The sequence below is a fragment of the Castanea sativa genome, chromosome 12 (assembly GCF_040712315.1).
Source record: "Castanea sativa cultivar Marrone di Chiusa Pesio chromosome 12, ASM4071231v1".
Taxonomy (NCBI): Eukaryota; Viridiplantae; Streptophyta; class Magnoliopsida; order Fagales; family Fagaceae; genus Castanea; species Castanea sativa.
The window spans coordinates 48,832,912-48,852,512 of record NC_134024.1 but is presented as its reverse complement, the minus strand read 5'-3'; the positions used below and the strand labels follow the sequence as shown (position 1 = coordinate 48,852,512).

Genomic DNA, 19,601 nt, shown 5'->3' with positions numbered 1-19,601 from the left:
CAAACATTCGGGTTATCATTCTTTGATAAGTAGCCCCAGCATTTTTTAATCCAAATGGCATAACCTTATAATGATAGTTCCCTGTTGGAGTAATGAAAGCAGTCTTCTCCTGATCCTCTAGCGCCAAGGGAATTTGGTGGTAACCCTGGAAGGCGTCCAAGAAACTCATCCGAGGATGTCCAACAGTAGCATCTACCAGTTGATCAATCTGTGGCATTGGGAACGAATCTTTAGGACAGGCCTTGTTCAGATTAGTAAAGTCCACACATACTCTCCACTTGTCGTTCTTCTTCTTAACAACAACAGTATGAGCCAACCATTCAGGGTAGAAAACTTCTTTGATAGCCCCCGCCCTTTTGAGTTTAAGAACCTCTTCCTTCACGGCCTCAGAATGTTCTCGGGAAGATCGCCGAGGTGGCTGCCTCCTCGGAACAATGGTAGGATTGACGTTTAAGCGATGACAAATAAAGTTCGGATCTACGCCTGGAGCCTCATAGGGGTCCCACGCAAAGACATCCAAATTATCCTTCAGAAACTTCAACAACTCCATCTTCTCTTGGTGTGGCAAAAGTATGCCAACTTGGAAGAACCTCTCTGGATCGTCTGTTATTATAAACTTCTCTAACTCCTCACAAACAGCCTCGTCTCCTGTCATCGCTCCAGATGCCTCCGGAGCTGTTAATTGCTATGACTCCTGGTTGGGCAAGGTTGATGACTCAATTTCCGACTGACGAAGCACCGCAGCCGATATGCACTGCCTAGCCACTACCTGGCTGCCGAGGATTTCCTCAACATGCTCCCCCGAGGGGAATTTCACCTTAACATGTAAGGTAGAGGAGACAGCTCCCAAAGCGTGCAGCCATGGCCTGGCGAGGATGGCCGTATATGGAGAGTACGCGTCAACCACAATGAAATCTACCTCAACCGTTTCTGTGCCGGATTGAACGGGTAAACGGATCTGTCCCTTCGGCACAACGGCCCTTCCTTCGAAGCTTATAAGTGGGGAGTCGTAAGGGGTTAAATCTTCCAACTCCAATCTTAGCCCTTTAAATAGATCAAGGTACATGATATCTGCACCGCTGCCCTGATCTATCATCACCCTCCTCATATCATAGTTCCCTATCCTGAGGGTAACCACAAGAGCATCGTCATGGGGCTGGATAGTCCCTACTTTATCCTCCTCAGAGAAACCCAAGACAGGTAAAGTACACTTTAATCTCTTCGGCCTGCTACCTACATCCTCGGCCTGCGGATGGGAAACCGCCATCACCCTAGTGGGACCTGAGCCGGTCCTACCAGGTGCAGCGAAGATAACATTAATTATTCCCAATGCTGGCCGAGATGAACTGTTCTTCTGGTTGTTTGAACCAACTTGACCGACTCCGCCCAAAGGTGACACAAGTGCTGCTTTAACTTTCCCTCACCGACGAGCTGCTCTAGATGGTTCCACAGGGTCCGACAGTTCTCAGTAGTGTGACCCACATCCTGATGATACTGACAGAAAAGGTTTTGATTTCTTCTCGCAGGTCCCCCGCCATCTTGCCGGGCCATCCGAAGAAGGGCTCCTTACGAACCTTCTCTAATAACCGATGCACCGGTTCTCGAACACGCATTTACAAATGAGGTGCCGCCAAGCCGGATTGTCCGAAGTAATCCCTCCTCGGCTTGTTGTTGTGATATCTGTCCGACCTGAAATCCCTTCTCTCCTGTGGGATAACCTTCTCCTTTCCTTTTCCCTGCTGCTGATCTTCCTCTACCCTTTTATATTCATCAATACGATCCATAAGACGGCGTACGCTGCGGACAGGCTTTTTCGTCAAGGACTTTCTTAGGTCGTGATCAGTAGGGAGACCCACCTTGAAGGTATTAAGCGCCACCTCATCAAAGTCACCGTCTATTTCATTAAACATCTCCCAGTATCGGTCGGAGTATGCTTTCAGTGTCTCCCCTTCCTTCATGGCCATGGATAGCAACGAGTCCAATGGCCGAGGGACTCTGCTACAGGTAATGAATCGCAAAGCAAATGCCCTAGTTAGCTCCCCAAATGAGCCTACAGAACCTGATTTGAGACCGTTAAACCATCTCATAGCCACAGGTCCCAAGCTAGAGGGGAAGACTTTACACATCAAAGTCTCGTTGTGAGAGTGCACTGCCATCCTCTGGTTGAAGTGACTCACGTGCTCCACCGGATCAGTCCAGCCATTATAGATGGTAAATGTGGGCTGGGTGAACCTCCTGGGAAGCCTCCCCTTCTCAATCCTCCGTGAAAACGGAGATTTAGAGAGTTGGTGCAACGCCCTACTCATGGTATCGTTGCCTAAGCCCCTAGAACGAAACTTCTTACGTCTGCGGGTTGGCTGGTCGTCCTCCTCACCGGAGGATGTTGCGCTGGTGGGAGAACATGACCTTGAACTGTAAGCAAGTCCCCTATCCTTCTCTGAGGAAGAACTAGACGAGGACGGGGAAACCTTACGTTTAGCGCGGCGTAACTTCCTCTTCAAACGATTGATTTCCCTCTGCATGGATTTAGAACCCTCATCATGGGTAGTGCTACCCCCTCCATGAGTATGGCTAGCCCCTGGGTATTCTGTATGGACGCTTCCCTCACGATCCCTACGATGTTCAAGACGTTGGAAATGATCTTTCGGTTGTGATCCTTGTGACTCTGCATGGTGAGAGCCTAAGCCTGCCATAATATCCTTACCTCTTCTAGACTAGATTTCCCACAGACGGCGCCAATTGTAAGCGCACAAGTGCACCTGGCTCCAAGAACAGTTATGGGCCCAGGCCCAATGAGCCTTAAACAATATGAATTTGTAGAGTGTGGGCTTGAAACCCAGGTTAGAAGTATGCGGGGATTAAATGACAAATTAAGGATTGCAAATACTTGGAAACAACAAGGAATATTGCAAATTGGCCTCCTCGGACGTAAGCCGAGAGCTGTTCTTATATTATATCCCTTTCTTAGTCTTTTCTTTCTTTTTAGGTTACAAAAAGTCCGTCCCACTTTCTATTCCCGGTTCCTCCTTAAATACTCCTCTTTTGAACACTTTGTACACGTGTTGCCCCACCTCCCCCTTAGCCTAGATATTTCCCTTCTCAGTGCCTTTGAATAGTAACCAGAAGTTTCTCTTCTACTGTTCAGGTGTCACTTCCCCATAAATGCGGCCAGGGTGGTAGGTGCAGGGTCTTTAATGTGGAGGTAGCAGCCTTTATCTTTGACATTTCTTCAACATCGGTACTTCTGGGGCGTTCTAGGGTTCCCCCCTTTTAACCATTGGCCTTAACCATGTCATCCCCTAATCTTTACTATGAAATCCCGAGTTCTTCGGTGTTCATCCGAGGATAAGGTCACCCTCGGCTGGATCCTCGGATCCTCGGCGTATGGGCCGACCCATAGTACTAACAATTTCTAAACCCAGGATCAGGTCGGCCTTCCTTAACACGGCCCAAAAGGCCCACGTTCCCATCAGGATCTTTTTACCCCACACAATTATCATATGCAACGCGTGAGTTCGTGGCTAGTTTTAATAATGTTAATGATCATTATTAATATTAACTTATTAAAGTATCCTAAATTTTTTTTTATGTAAACTAAAGTATCCTAGTACCTAGTTTAGTTAGGACTTCGGACAAAAAGACATTCACTCTTTCAATAAGGACTAAGGAGTCGTTCATTTAGCCAAAAAAGAAAAAGAAAAAGAGTCGTACATGAACCCGACCAATACCATGTATCTTTTCACTCTCACAAACCCACCACAAGCAATGCACAGAAATTCTATATGCATGTCCCCTATCAGAGCATTCACATCCCAAAATTCTATTTCATCCTATTTTATCATCCCAAAAAACTACTTTATAAATTATATCATACCATTTTACAATACTTTCAGCATCTCAACTTTTATTTTACAATACAACACATTAAAATAATATTTTTATACAATAATATAATATATTCCAAAACTTAAATAAAAACAAAAACCCAAAACCTGGAGAGAGAGGAATTGATAAACTGAATAAAATATTAGTTTTTTTTAATTTTTAAGAATTGAACTACGGTGCAAATTTTTTTTGCAATAGTTGGTATTTGCAAGTCCAAATACTGACTTGTTTAGTGCATTAATGCTAAAATTCTTTTACATACAGCACAAAATGCAAATGCTCTTACAAACCAAATAATATAGTTTAACAATTTACTTTTAAATTTATGTAGTTGGTTGGCCAGGAAGAATTTTAGGTTGCGAATTTGTTGTACCTGAGTGGTTTTGAGAGATGGAGAAGAAGGTTGTGATGTTGTTCGATCAGCAGGTTCAGAGGAAAAACAAAGTGGAGCCTCAGGCTGGGGGTCTGTCTGCAATGCAAAGCTTTGCTATATTAAAGAATGTGAGTTTTTTTTTTTTTTTTTTCTTCTTCAGGCTTTCACCTATTTCATGGTATTACAGTGGTAAACCTATGCAAAGTTTTGCTATATTAATGACTTTCTGCTTCTGATTGTGGTTTTTTTTTGTTCCGTCACCTCTTTGAGCTACTTCTTTAGTAGTTGAAGAATATGTGTTTGGGTTTAAAGTTTGTCTTGTTTGAGGTTGAGATGTAGTTGTTGGAAATTCAGTGTTTGTATTGTGTACATAATTATGCATTTTCAAGTTAAAACTATTAAATCCAAGGTTACATAATCACAATGGCTCTTCAACGTTGGAAATTAAATGGGGATTGAATTCTAAATAGAGAAACCTGTAATTCATATCTTGATAGCAATGGGAAATTTTTTTTAATCTTTACAGTCACCTATGGAGGTATATGCTTACAATGTACAAAAGACTATTAACTTATTGTTCCATTAAATATTCTTCTATTGCCTTTTAAGAATTATAAGAATTCTTGTGTTATTGTTGTTACTGGTTGGAAAATACTTGTGGCAAGATATGGCATATAGAATGGCTTGATTAGTTGTTCATTTGCAATTTGTTCAGAATTGTCATGAGTGATGGAGGAAAAATGGTGACAAGGAAAGATGCTTTAGAAAGCTAAGTTGCTTAGAGAAAAGAAAGAATGAACTAGCTCTTCAAGAGACACATTTTTAGAATAATACCTCATATGTAGATTTCTTGGATTCAAATTCAACTAGTTACAATGAGGACAACTTGTTTATTTATAGTTACATAAGCAAACTACTGAGTTAGTTACAATAACCCACCATGTGGCTGCCATGTGATTGCCCAAAGTCTAACTAACTTCTCTAACTAACTAATAGGCTATTGCACTTATCACTAATAACCTATCAGCTAACTAGTTTTTTGTTACAAGTGATAAAAGCTATTAAAAGTAAAAGGAAACTACTTATTATACAACATAAGCTAGTAACAGCTAGCTTTAAAAATGAACTGCATCAATGAGGCTCTCATCTCTCTCTGTCTCTCTCTGAACTGTGATAATTGATAAGTATGATCTGTAATGTGTTAAAAATTGACTGCTCTCTCTCTCTCTCTCTCTCTCTCTCTCTCTCTGCCTTTAATAAATACGAATGAAATAATGGGAATTGTGAAGTGCCCGACTGGGTACTCTTTATATTTGTTCCTTTCAGTTTTTTTTGGCTTTTTAAATTTAAAATTGACTAAATAAATAATGGAATGAAAATTTTGAAAGAAGTCTCAAGGAAGACAGTAAGGTCCGGTAGATCTGTGGAAAAAACCCTCATATCTTCTTTTCTAATAGTTCACAGATTCCATATTTATTTATATGTGACTTAATAACATTTGCAAGATAGTTTATATATCATGTAAGAAAAATAATATCCACTCTAATCGAATGTGGACGTCTTCTATGTTTTCTTTATGGAAATCCAAAATTTATATGTCAGGAGCTATTTAGTGTTTATCATTTGATTTTCTTTTTCTGAGCTTTGGATAGGATTTGATATGGGTTTCTTAACTTTCTATCTATTAACCTCTTATAATTCTATAGTAGATGTTTGTGAACTTCCTTTTGGAAGTTGGGAGAAAGCTTGCCTTGTTGCCCTCTCTCTCTCTCTCTCTCTCTCTCTCTCTCTCTCTCGGTAAAATATAATATGATTTTTTAGAGTAAAGCCGCAACTACTCCCTTTCTTTGACTATTAAGCTGTCCCTTCAAATGATGAACGTACCGATACTTCAGGCTCTTTACAGTTTCTGCTGATCCTCCACCCATATGCGTAACACCTGTAATCTAGAAAAGAGTAGGCTTTTTTTTGTTTTTGGGTCCTTTGCTCTGCATAATTGTGTCTCCACTTTTTAGTATTACTTTGAATATGTGATCTGTGATAATGGTGGAGACTTGCTCTGTTGCCTATAAATGCCATCGTATTTTAGATTCCTGTTGTTGAACTAGGATAAGCAAGAAAATAATTTTTTTTTCTTTGATAAGCATGTATTAGAAAGACCATAATAATTAATAAACAAGCCCTATTGCCCTCCCTCTCTCTCTCATGTATACATTTTGAATTAAAGTGCTGTGTGTCTTCCCTATACATGGCAACAAAGTAACTGTGCTATGTATTTTCCAGTTTGTAATTGACAACCAACTGCTCTCTTGTTTTCTATCCACTTCTTACTCAAAATCACAAAAAAAGACATCAAGTAAAAAGCTTGTTGGACGATCTCAAATATCACTGCTGGGAATAAAGGTCAAATACAGGTCTGTGATTCACTTTCTATATGAATTAACATCAAGATTCTTCCACGTGTTAAAACATGGTAATTCTGGATTTCCACAAAGATAGTGGAAGAACCACACACAACATAATATTTTGTATGTAAACCCACCTTTGGTTTGCATTTTTTTAGATTAATACTGGTTTGCATTTGAACCTTCTTGTTCATTTGGATTGATTTCCCTAATACATTTGTTGTTGGGAAATTAATCCTTCTTTTTTTAAGGCCTTTGAATGTATATAAATATAATACGTTGTATTGTAACTTATAGTTTCAACTGTGTGTGGTACGAATGAATGAAATAAAAATAACATCTTTAAATACTGTTTTTGTTAAGATTGTTAACATTTTCATAATTATTTTTGTTTAAATTCATATTAATTAATTATTAAACTATTTGTAAGGACCTAAAAAATCATAAACCAGCTTAAGTATCTCACTGCTTGTTCCTTGACTAAAAGTCCGAATACAATATATTTGGTAGAGAGGGTTCAACAACCAAAAGTCCCTCTTCCGTATCTTCCGGTTCCTATTTATATCATTGGCTCCTATCATCTCAGCCTTACACCTTGCCATCTATCAAGTTTTCCCCCCGACACTTGTCTGTCGGTAATAGAACAAAGTTCTAACTTTGCGTTCCGCACTGTTCAGGTCATATTTACATTAATGCAACGGATAAAGTTGGTATTTTCTAATTAATGCGGCCAGAAAGGTTGGTGCCGGACATTTAATGCAATCTTTTAAGTTATCCTGCCACATTCAGATATTTGCAATATGTCCCTTATGTCACCAGTGCCCATGCCACTTCATCTTCGGGTATCCTCGGGTAAATTTCCTTATTCCTTTATTTCCTCTTGCTTACTACGTGTCGGCCTTCCCTTCCTCGGGTCCTCGGGTTCCTGGGTCCTCGGCACCTCACACTATTTATGACGTCATTACAGTCCGCCCTCGGTCGAAACCCGATCAAACCTCAAAAACTTTAAACCTCCTCCTTTTATGGTTCGTTGAACAGTCTGGGTTTCAAAATCATGGCTATGGATAGGCTATAAATACTGACAGTTGTGTTCTTGAATGTGCTTCTCATTGAATAGACAACTAGTTTTAATACAACTTGCATTTGGTTCTTCACAAGGCTGCTAAAATGCTAGATGAATTTAATGTTTTAAAGTTGAAGGTGCCAATTATATTGTAACATTTTTTTAATAAAATTGAATTACAGGTCTCCATTATTCCTTTTCAAGTAATTCATAAATTAAATAGCATACACCCCTTGAACTTTCAATCACTAGCCAAAACACCCCTGAACTTTTTTATTGGCCAATTTACTCCATAAATTATACACATTTGCCAAATCAATACCTCTATTAGTTTGGTGTTAAAAAAAAACATAATAAAATCATGTGAGATGCACGTGTCCTTAAAAACTAACTAAACCACACATGATAGAAAGAAGAGAGATGAGAGACCAGAGGTCTAACAGAGAGAGAGAGAGAGAGAGAGAGAGAGAGAGAGAGAGAGAGAGAGAGAGAGAGAGAGAGAGAGAGAGAGAGAGAGAGAGAGAGAGAGAAACTAGAGCCACCGTAGAGCATCTTTCCGTCATCTCACCACCCTTATACTAGCGTTGCCTTTGTTTCATTTGTAAATTCTATTAACTTTCTATGAAAAAAAACAAGCTCATAGAAACACAACCCTAAAAAATTACCAAACCAAGAAATTCCTATAGAAATTCACACATGGTAAAAAAAAAAAAAACTGAGGATTCTATGTGGATTTATATAACAATGCCAATAAAAGAAGAGAAGAAGAAGAAAAAAACAAACATATCAAGTGGTGGCTGTCAAACGGCGATGAAAGCACAAACTATCGCCGAGACACTGGCAGCGATACGACAGGATTACCAGTCATGGTGGCTCTGGTTCTATCGTCTCTCTCCACTCTCTGGTGCGCAGACTTAGCTTTCGCTTCTTTCCATCGCTTCAAATCACTCAAATTGAGTTTGCTAATTTTTAAATCTCACGTGCATCTCACATGCTTTTATTTTGTTAGTTTTTTAACACCAAACTAACAGAGGTATTGATTTGGCACATATATATAGTTTATGGAGTAAAATGGCTAATAAAAAAGTTCAGGGGGTGTCTTGGCCAGTAGTTGAAAGTCTAGGGGGTATATGGACATTTTTCCCACAACGACACATATAACATTGGAAAGATGACGCCATGTAGCAGACAATTATTGGTACATGTCAATTTTTTTTGCCATGTGTCAATAATAAATTCCACCATTGTAATAAATATCCACCACAAGCTCTATTAAACACTCCAAATTGTCCTTAAATACACATTATAAATTCCACCTTTATAGTAAATTCTTAAATAATATGTAGTTAAATATTCGCTATTAGCTCCTTTAAATACTCCATCAATATTTTTTTCCTTTTTTCTCTTGGAAAAAACTTCACAAAGAATTTTTATTAAAGTGGGTATTACTATTACACATCATTTAGGGGGGAATTTTAGATTTAAGTACGCTACTCTTACACTTTTGTGTTACGCACCTACTCATTGGATTCAGATTTCCTAGGGTACTCTATCAGTAGATTTTCTTAAATCCTAATCACTCTTTAATGATTTAATGGTCAAGATTCTGTCATGTCAGCATTCCACTAATAATATTCTTAAAATAATAAAATAATGTTGCAAACAAAACAATTAAGATTATTGTTAATGGAATGCTGATATGGTAGAATCTAGACTATTAAATCATTAAAGAGTGGTTAGGATTTAAGGAAATCTATTTGGTAGAGTACCTTAGGAAATCTAGAGGATCTGAATCCCATACGATTTCTATTTAAGTTTTAGGAGAAAAAATGAATACAGAATAAAAAAATACAGTGATTTACATCCTTTTGAGAAAAAAAAAAGTTAGTGGGTTATTATATCAACATTTGTAACTCATAACTCTTCGATTTCTTACATCTGTGTAACTTATAGCTACTTATATCCTATATTTTTTAAAATTTCATTAATAAATGATAATTGCACTATATATAACAAACTACATTATAAATTCCACTTGCAACAAAAGTATTCTCACAAAGGTACGACAACTTATATCTTTTGTCAACTTTTCCTCTTTTTTTCTTTCAAGTTATTTAATCTTTTCTCTGTATTCTATCAATCTTCTTTTCATTTTTGAAGTAATTTTTCTATTTTATTTGTCGAAGAAATTAAATAGAAAGTAGATAATCTCAAGGTTGTTGTTGATGATATTCTTTAGATATAGAAAGTCATAGAGAAATTAAACAAATCTTGAAGTCAGGTAATAAAGAGAGACATGAAAACTATGGGATTTCACTTCTCTTGATGCGGATGAAATTCTATTGTTTGTTGATGTTCTCGATAGATAAGCTTTCAAGTACTTTTTTTTGGGGGGGGGGGGGGGGCGGTTAAATAGCAAATTTGATGCAATTGATGTTATTAACTATCAGCATGTACACTTTTTCTTTTTCTTTTTTTGAAGTATATAGCTCAATTGGATTTCTCATTTTATTATTTACAATTTATGCTTTCAAAGGGTGGAAAATAAAGTAATCAAATTTGTCACAAATTATAAGAATACAATGTTCCAGGCTGGGAGGTTACTAAATGTGGGGCTTGTTTGGTATATGAGCAAGACATGGAAGATTTCAAGCAAACTAAGGTCAGGTGTAGCAACTGCATCATCACTCCATATGAGGATGATTTTGATGATTTAGCAAAAGATACCAAAATTAAGCGAAGAAGTCATCGTGATGACTCTGATGGAGATATGGCTAGACCTAGTGGAGAAGGTATACCTCTAGTGAAGTAGATGTACCACACCCAAAGAGGACACGAGTACTCCCTGATATAATTGAGAGATTCATTCTGCTTTTGGGAAATTGGATTGGGAATTCAAGCAAACATGAACAATGTGACTATGATTGCAAGGAAGAGGAAGTGAAATCCTGGTGAATTTGGATTTGGTAGCTTTCATGAATATGCATGGCTGATAAACTTTATTTTCTGATTTTATGCAAGTCCCCTCTTTCTCCCCCTTATGGATCTTGTTTGTTTGTAGCTGCATATTTATTTATTTTTTTCTTTTTTAAATATTCATTTGGCATATGCTTGTATTTTTTTTTTTTAATTTTAATATGTGACAAGGGCCATATATATGGGTTAACAAATTTGTGATTCCAATTTCTACTAGTTGATACCAAGAAGTTATCGGACTCTAGTTGGCGAGGACAAGAAAGTGTCACAACTGATTGTATGGAGGGTAAATTTGGCACTCTCGTTTGTTGATCTCTTTTTATAGAATTTACTACAGCTTCCCATGCAATAGTTGCGTGCCATTCCTTTTGCTTCTTTTACGTGTGAGGTGAAATTGTAGCAAAGGTGATAAAATTGCTTCTTGAATTGATTGTATGGGTCAAAATCTTATTATTGATGTACTCAGTACAGAACTTTTATTTATTTAAATATTTATTTTTTCCTGTTATCTACGCACTTCTTTATTTGAGTCTTCTAGCATACAGCTACCATCCTTGACTCTTTGGAATTTGGAAACCCATGTCATGTTGTTCCATCTAGGTTAACTGATGTGGCTCTCTTATATATTGTGTGGTTAGTGGGTCATTTCCAAATGCTCGTAGCTTGATGTACCGATAATGGAATGGAAGGATACTTGAGGTTCAAGTTGCTGCCCAAAGCCAAGTTCTGTTCCTCGCTATTTCATTACTTCTTGGATGCTTTCTCTTCTTTTTCTTTGAGTTGCGTCTTTTCTTTTCTTTCTAAAAGCCTTTCAACTTCCTCTTTTGAACTTCAGGTTTTGGAGATAATGGTGCATACGGTCAATTATCAACCCAAGAAATAGGGTAAAATCTGCAAATCAAGTTCAGGCTTTCAGAATATACGTGCCGGACCAATCTGAAAGGAAATTAAAGCAGACAATCATGACGCATTACATCACCACAAGAGAAGCATTTCTTGTTAGTTGATGAAGGAAAACAGTCAACTTACATGCTTACCGTAATTTGGTAAATAACAGCAGTGTGCTCCGAAAAGTGTAAATATAGGCAACATTGAAGCTGCCCGGAAAGTGTTTGATGTATTGCCTCAAAGAGGCATAGATGCATGGAATGCCATGATAATAGCCTATTCACGCCATGAGTACCCAGATGAAGTTCTAAATCTATATTGTCAGATGATCTTTGAAGGTGTTAGACCCGATAACGATAACTTGACTTTCACGGTGGCCCTCAAGGAATGTTCGAGGTTGTTTAATTTGAAAACAGTAGAGAAACTTTGGTGTAAAGCAATGGATTGTGGGTTTGAGTTTGATGTGTTTGTTGGGTCTTCAGTTTTGAATTTTTATGCAATTGTGGTATTTGATAGTATGCTGGGAAGGGATCTTGTTTGTTGGACAACTACGATAAGTGGGTTTGCAAAGAGTGGGCTGCCAATAAAAGCGTTTGATATGTATAAGCGCAAAAGGAGGCAATGGACGGAGATGGGATTGTGATGGTGGGGTTCACACAGGTATGTGCAAATCTTGGGGACTTAGAACAGGGCCTTTCTGTTCATGGGTATTTGATTCAGAAAGATCTTCCTATAGATTTTGTAGTTCAAACTAGCTTGTGGATATGTATGCCAAGAATGGACATTTGAAGCTTTTCTTGTCATGTTTTCAAGAAGATGCCTTATAAGAATGCCATATCTTTGGGTGCATTTATTTCTGGCTTTGCTCAAAATGGTTTTGCAAATGGAATAGTGTCTCTTGTGAGTGCACTTCTAGCATGTTCCCAGGTTGGGTTTTGGAAATTGAGTAAATCTATACACAAATATATTGTGAGAAGGCTCAACTTTGATCGAATATTAGGTACTGCAGTGTTTGGCATGTATTCAAAATGTGGCGCCCTTTCTTGGGCATACACTTTCTTTGATCAGACAAATTTCCAAGACTCAATCTCTTCAAATACAATGATTACCAGCTATAAAATTCATGGGTATGGAAAAGAAGCACTGTCTGAAACTGCTATACAAAGGTGAGGGGAAGTGGGAAAGTACCAGTGTAGAGTGTAGTGGAAGTGAAAGGAAAACTTCATGCTTTTCTTATGGAAGATAAGAGCCATTATCAATATGAATATATGATGCAACTTTTGGATAAGTTGGCTCACGAAATGAGAGCTATTGGATATGTCCCAAAGACTGAATTTGTGTTGCATTCCCTTGAAGAGGAAGTCAAAGAAAAAATGTTATGTAATCAGAGTGAGGCTTGCTGTTGCTTTTGGTCTCTTAAACACAGGGCCTAGAACCAGATTACTGATCATAAAGAACCTTAGGGTGTTGTGAGGGATGTGAAGTGATTTCATCACTTCAAGAATGGGATCTACTCAGGTGGTGACCACTGGTGAAGCCAATGTGCATGTATAGCCTTTCTCTTTGCTGGATTTGTCACAAATTTCGAGGTGTTGAAATATCAGGGTAGGATCTGACATAGGAAACCAAGTTGTTAATATTATAATGGGGTAATGGAAGAGACAAGCAAGCTAACATCTCAATTGCATACTACAACCTCCAAGGAGTGTAAAGACGAAGCTTGGTAACCAGTACAGTCCTTTGAGATGGTCCCATCCAACATATCCATATCTAGCTGGGTAGCTGGCAGAATTTGGTTGTTGATATACATCCACCACTTTTTCAATTTCACCTTTGTACTATATACTCCAGCCAAGTTCAAAGAGATTTTGTCAAAAATGATACACTTTCTTTATTGCTCACGGTAGATGCAGCTCGTTGAAAGGATTTATCTCTGATTGCAATGCCAAAGAAAAGGACTGGCGGGATTTTTTTTTTAATCCAAATGTCTTCCAAGGTGCTTAGCTTCTACAAGACTGATTTGCCTCTTAACAGCTCAGGTAATTAATCCCTTTGAACTCTTAATTTTTTTTTTTTTCTCTTGCTTTCTAGTGTTAAAGGGGATACATTTTTTTCATCTCATAATATCATGGCTTTTACTTCTGCCGCATGAAAATTCAAAATTTTTGAGGATATTATTTGGTTTGACTTTTAGAACATGGATTCTCTAACAAAAGCAAAATTGGGAGTATAGCCACAACTTAGGGAATTTCATATGTTTACTATTTCTGGATACAGTTCACATGTTCTAGTATTTAGTTGATAATATAGACCATTACAAAAATGGTCTGAAGTGCAGCCCCTTTCCAATTGTAATTCGTTTTAGTACATCACTTGTGGCTACATACATACAAACACATATATGTATAATATAATTGATTGTAGTGGCTAATTGAGGTTGTGAGCTCTTTAGATTAGATTCTATGTATTTCATTCCCTGTTTTGGGGGATAATGCCAGAGTTTTGAGCTTATGCGAAGGGTACAATTTCCTTTCCTTCTTGTAACCATGGACTAAAGGATGAGTGAGAATGACATATGCTCAAATGGCCTCTAAAAGTGCTCATTGAAATGTTGGGCAACATAAAGAAGTTCATGTGGAACTATTGCTTGATGGCTGATTGTGCATACCTTTTGTCATTTTGGGGATGTTAAGGGTTATTTTCACCTTTCCTCTACTTTAGAAAATGTTTTTGTACTATATCAACAGCCAATAAGGATTCAACATTTGTAAGGGGTCCATCTCCTCCCTTGGGGAGGGGGATTGACCTCCATAAAGAGCACAATTCACCACTCTGAGATACTTCATTGTTCACCCTTTTCCAATATTAGTAATACTAGTGGCTAGAGGTTGAGGATTCCATGCCTCACTTTTGATTTTTCACTCTCATTGCTCCTTCAAAAGGGTTTTCCATGTAAATATTGTGTTATTTTATTTACATTCTCATCATTTAAACCTCTACCACTCAAAAGCCCATTGTTGTTACAATAATGAAAACCAAATGTATGGATAGTAGCTTCCCTATACTTTTTGATCATCTCTGGTGGCATTGAAATTGAAGGCCATAGGTTTACTTTATGCTGGACCCGACTGGTTTTACGGCTAACACAACCAAGTTGGCACTCAGCAACAACAATGGAGAGGGAGGAGGAGGAGGAGGTGAGCTTAGAGAGAGAAGGTGATAACTTTCGGTATTAGAGAGAGAATGTGTTAAATTTTGGAAAAATATATATATATTGTCAGCAAGGAGCTCGTTTAAGGACATGAATAGTAGTTTTTCACCATTAGATTTCATGAAAATATATTTTTTTAAAAGAGTGTAATGTGAACCTATCTTATATACATGTGTGTGTGCGTGTGTGTATAGGTAAAGTAAAGAGTCAATTAATTAAGATTTAAACCTATGCAACTTGGTCTTTTATGTCTAAGGTAATTTGATTGTTATTCTAGCAATGAAATTCACCTTATATGTTGAAAGACTTGGAAAGGATTTTGCTCTCAAATATGTGTTTGGGATTGTAGCCTTTAAACGATTGGTCTTGTAGTACAACATAAAAACCTGGACTTTGAAATTTTCCAAAGTCTGAAACCTGATTAATTATTTTAACGATTATATTGTTGATGATCTCTGAGGTAGTTACAAATTTTGCTGATTTTGTTCTGTTTTCTTGATTAGAAATATGTGAAAATTTTACTTTTAGGTATTTGGAGTTTTTGCTGAGTTTGCCCTGAAATTGGGCCTGTAGTAGTTAAATTAGGCTCCTTCTGATGCAGGCCTTCTTGTTTTTCTGGGTCCCAAAATAAGAGACTGAATTAATACCATTATTTTCTGTTTTCATTGAAAATCTGATTCTAGAAATGAAATGTTGTCAACTCCTGATGTGTCTCTGTATGACAAAGTTAGCTCGTTGAGTTTATTACTTAAAGCAATAATATTGATTTCTTTCTTTGAAATTTGCAGTAGATTGATTCTCTGCTATTAATTGAATATCATTAATTGTGTTAAGGCCGCCTACCATGACCTCTTCCAAACTCTGCAAAAAGTGGAAGCATTGTGCACTAGCTACGACCTTTATCTACGCACTTCTTTTTCAGTCTATGAGCATCCAGCTACCATCCTTGAAAATTTGGAATTGAAATCGTATTAATAGTCATTTGGAAACCAATGTCATGTTGTTCCATCCTGGTGAATTGACATGGTTCTCCTATATAATATGTGGGTCATTTCCAGATTGGTTGAATCAATATAGTTGCATTGAAGCTTCAACTGCTAGTCGTTGCCCAAGCAAGCTTGACGATGTAGAAGCGTCGGCTTTGTCACTACATGGTGTTTTTATCGATAATTGGGGTCTCGTTTGTCAATTGATGTTTGATAATAGAGAAAGAAATAAGCAAGATTGTAATGGTAAAGCAAGACCCAATAGAACTAGTAGCTGTGATGGATATTTCAAACTAAAGAGAATACCATTGATCCCATTCTTAAAGAAAAGGGAAACTGAGTTGTAGAATAACCTTTCCTCTGTTTGCACTGCTACCTTCAATATTTTTGAGCTCTTCATTTCTATGTTACTGGTGTGTCATCCACCCTCTAGTCCTCTGTCAAAGATTTATTTAAAATAGCTCATTTATTTCCTCTTCTTTGTGATTTGACTTTACCATGAGTAACTTCAACTCAAATTAGCACTGCCTCATTTTCTCTCTTTCAAATTTCTGTGGACGAATACTTCAACAGCTAGCAGAAATTTATACCAAATTTACGTATTTCCTCTATTTAAGTTTCTTGTCAATCAAATTTTCCAAAGTTGCATGCCTACATGATATTGTACCCAGTTTTCCTTTTTTGGATGAATGAAAATATATTATGAAGAAAAGACACAGTACAAAGCCACGCACAACATAATTGTATCAACAACAGAATAACTAGACATGATACAGATTATTAAAAGAAGAACAAAACTCTTGTCACAAATCCTAGCTTGTCCTAATTTCATCTTGACTCTTACTAGGACATCAAATACAATCACACCAGCATCCAGCATAGACATAACAGATGTAGCAGGACATGCTAGTGAAGAAGGTAGCTCTAATAACCTACCTTACCCGAATATGATATAGCTTTTTAATAATATTGAAAGATTCATGCCAAGTTTGGGAAATTTGATTGGGAGTTTAAGCACACAAGGTGACTCTGATTATGAGAAATACCAGTGAAAGTGAAAATAGTAGCTTTGGCAAATCCAGAAGGCTAATATACTTTCTTCTTTGAATAAGTCACCATCTTGCCTCCTTTCACAAATCATGGTGCACATGACACACCCACCAATCAAATGGAACAAGACAAACCTTGGGCTAGCATGATAGATTGCCGGAATACAAGCTGATCATATATATATATATATATATATATATATATCATTCATTGGCATATACTTGAATTTCTTTTATGTGTCATTCTCTTTCGTTATTTCTGAGCCTAGTTGTTATGACAAATGAAGTCCAAAAATTGATAGTATTTGTATCTTCAAACCTTAGGACATGTTCTTCTTGATAATAATATATCCTTTTCTTGATGTGGTTTTTTACAAGTTCTGGGAAGGATTTAGGCAGTACATGAGGGAGTTTGGTGAATTGGAAAATGTAATAATGGTGATGGTACCGTGAACAATTCCTGTATTTGATTAAGGATACTGAAATTTTTGGTTTCTATGTTCAATATTCGTCCTCTCGTTCATGCAAAATAATTTTTTTTTGCTATTTAATTCTCTCATTACTTGCTAAAAGACTTAACTATTTATAAAATTTTACCTTCCTAGCCTGCAAAAACATAAATTTGCCTAGTTTTGGTAAAATTCTTCCATAGAAATGAGAATTAAAGGTTGATGATTTCCTAAATTCCTTCCTCCTTCACTAAGCTGTTAGCTGGAAACTAATATTTTACAGGCATTGGTTTGATGAGTGATTATTGTTTGACCTCACTTTTAGTGTTAGTTTCTATCATGCATTAGATGGTATACTTTCGTTGTGTTTCCAGATTTTCTGTTAATTGGATGGTGGGTTTCTGCGGCTTGGTGACTAATTGGTTTCTGCTATGGTAGCAAAATCGCAAAACAAGGTGTCCTAATTGATTTGGCTTTGTCGTATTTAGCTCTTCAAAAGATCCTTAGGTATTGAGCAGCTAGAAAATTAAATTCAATCAGGGTAGGTAGAGCAAATGGACATTCTGTCCAATTAAATTATCTGATATTCATGCTGTCAAAAAAACTGAAATAGCCAACCACCTCAAAATGATGTTAAAAGCTGTAAAGCAAATTAGGCAATCTATAGTTTTACAGCTTTATGTTCCCATTGTCTTGTGATATTAGTACAAATTGACGTTAAATTATCTTATTATCTCACTTGTATACCATATGCAACAAAGCTTACCCAATATCATCTTATCATAGCACAACCTATGACCTTAGTTTTGTATTAAATTATCTTCACATTAACCTAAATCAATGCATTTGTGTTTAAATTTGATTGGTCTGTTATTTTGCTCCCAAGTTTTCTTTTTTCATATGTAACTTATATTTATTAGCTATAGAAAGGGAAAAAAAAATTCTTTAGGCAGCTGGTAGACAAAAGCTATAACTGCTTTGAAATTGAAAATTTTATTGGTTGTACTTCAAATAATTGTAAATCATGTTGCTTGGTTTTTGTTATTGAATTTTAAGAGTTATATCTACATGTATTAAGTAATGCCTAATTGTCTTCACTTCTACTATGCTGATATATTGTGAGAAGCTCGAGTTTCTTTCAAAATATAGAAATTTTGGTAGAACAACCATAATAACCCATGTTAACATATAAAATTATCTCTCCATCCTCTTGATGCTGGCTCATAGGTATCACTCATGACCAATTTGTTACAAAGATCAACAAGTTGCCTCTTACCTGAGAACTTTCTCTATTTATATTTTAATATTGTAACATATAACTCTATGACATAGAGTTTATTCAAAAAGAGTATAAAATATACAAAATTTTAAATATTTACTTATTATCTTGAACTAGTACTAATCATATTCATTATCACATCTATTAATAAATTTTTTTTTGTATAAAATTTTTATTTTTTTTAATTTTTTTAAAAATAAAGATATTTTTGTTCAATTAAGTATCCCCATATTACAAAGTGACATTACTGTTCAATTTTAATAAATTGTGATATTGAGTGAGTGCATTTTGTATTAGATTCCATGTGCAAGTGGCCTCTACCTTCCAGGTGTTTTCCTAGCATTTTCCGTTTTCCTTTTGTTTTGTTTTTTTTTTTTGTTTTTTAGCTTCAAGGTATTTTGCTATGCATATGGAGGTATTTTCTTGTGAAAAAAGCAAAAGTTGGTTTGATAAAGAAGAAAGACTTCATGCGACAATTTATAGTGGGATGCCCACTCTTATAAAAACTAATCCGTGGGTCATATAAAATCAACTTTTGACCCATCTTCCACGCGAGGAAGGGTTCCTCATACAATTTGTCTTTTCAGGAAAAAAAAAAAAAAAAAAAAAAAGAAAAAAAAAGAAGAAGAAGAAGTTAGATTCCGTATGCACTGGGCCCTCCACTTCCCGGTCTTTTCCAATTTACTATAATCCACTTTGTTTTCTTTTCTACGAGGTATTATCTTATTAAGATCACCACACTTATTGGTATAATAGCATTACAATTGAAGAAATTATAGCTACAGAGTGGATGGCCACTTGATTAATAGAGAAGTACATATATTATTTCATCTTTATAGTTTTGTCTTGCTAACTATTTCGTTTTTATTTTAGGACAAAGTTCACCAAAGGCTATAACTCCACTAATTATTTATTTTATTAGATGTGAATTTTGAATAATGCGCTGTTGGATTACATTTTCTTCTTATATGCTTCATGTTTGCAAAATTTTCAAAAGAATAAAGATCACTAGCTATATTATCAATCAAATGTTTAAA

The 19,601-nt window shown here is 36.5% G+C and overlaps 1 pseudogene; it reads left to right on the top strand.

Moving 5' to 3' along the window:
* Positions 1 to 10,364: 10,364 nt before the first annotated feature.
* Positions 10,365 to 13,158, top strand: LOC142620831 (putative pentatricopeptide repeat-containing protein At3g25060, mitochondrial; annotated as a pseudogene).
* The last annotated feature ends 6,443 nt before the right edge of the window (positions 13,159 to 19,601 follow it).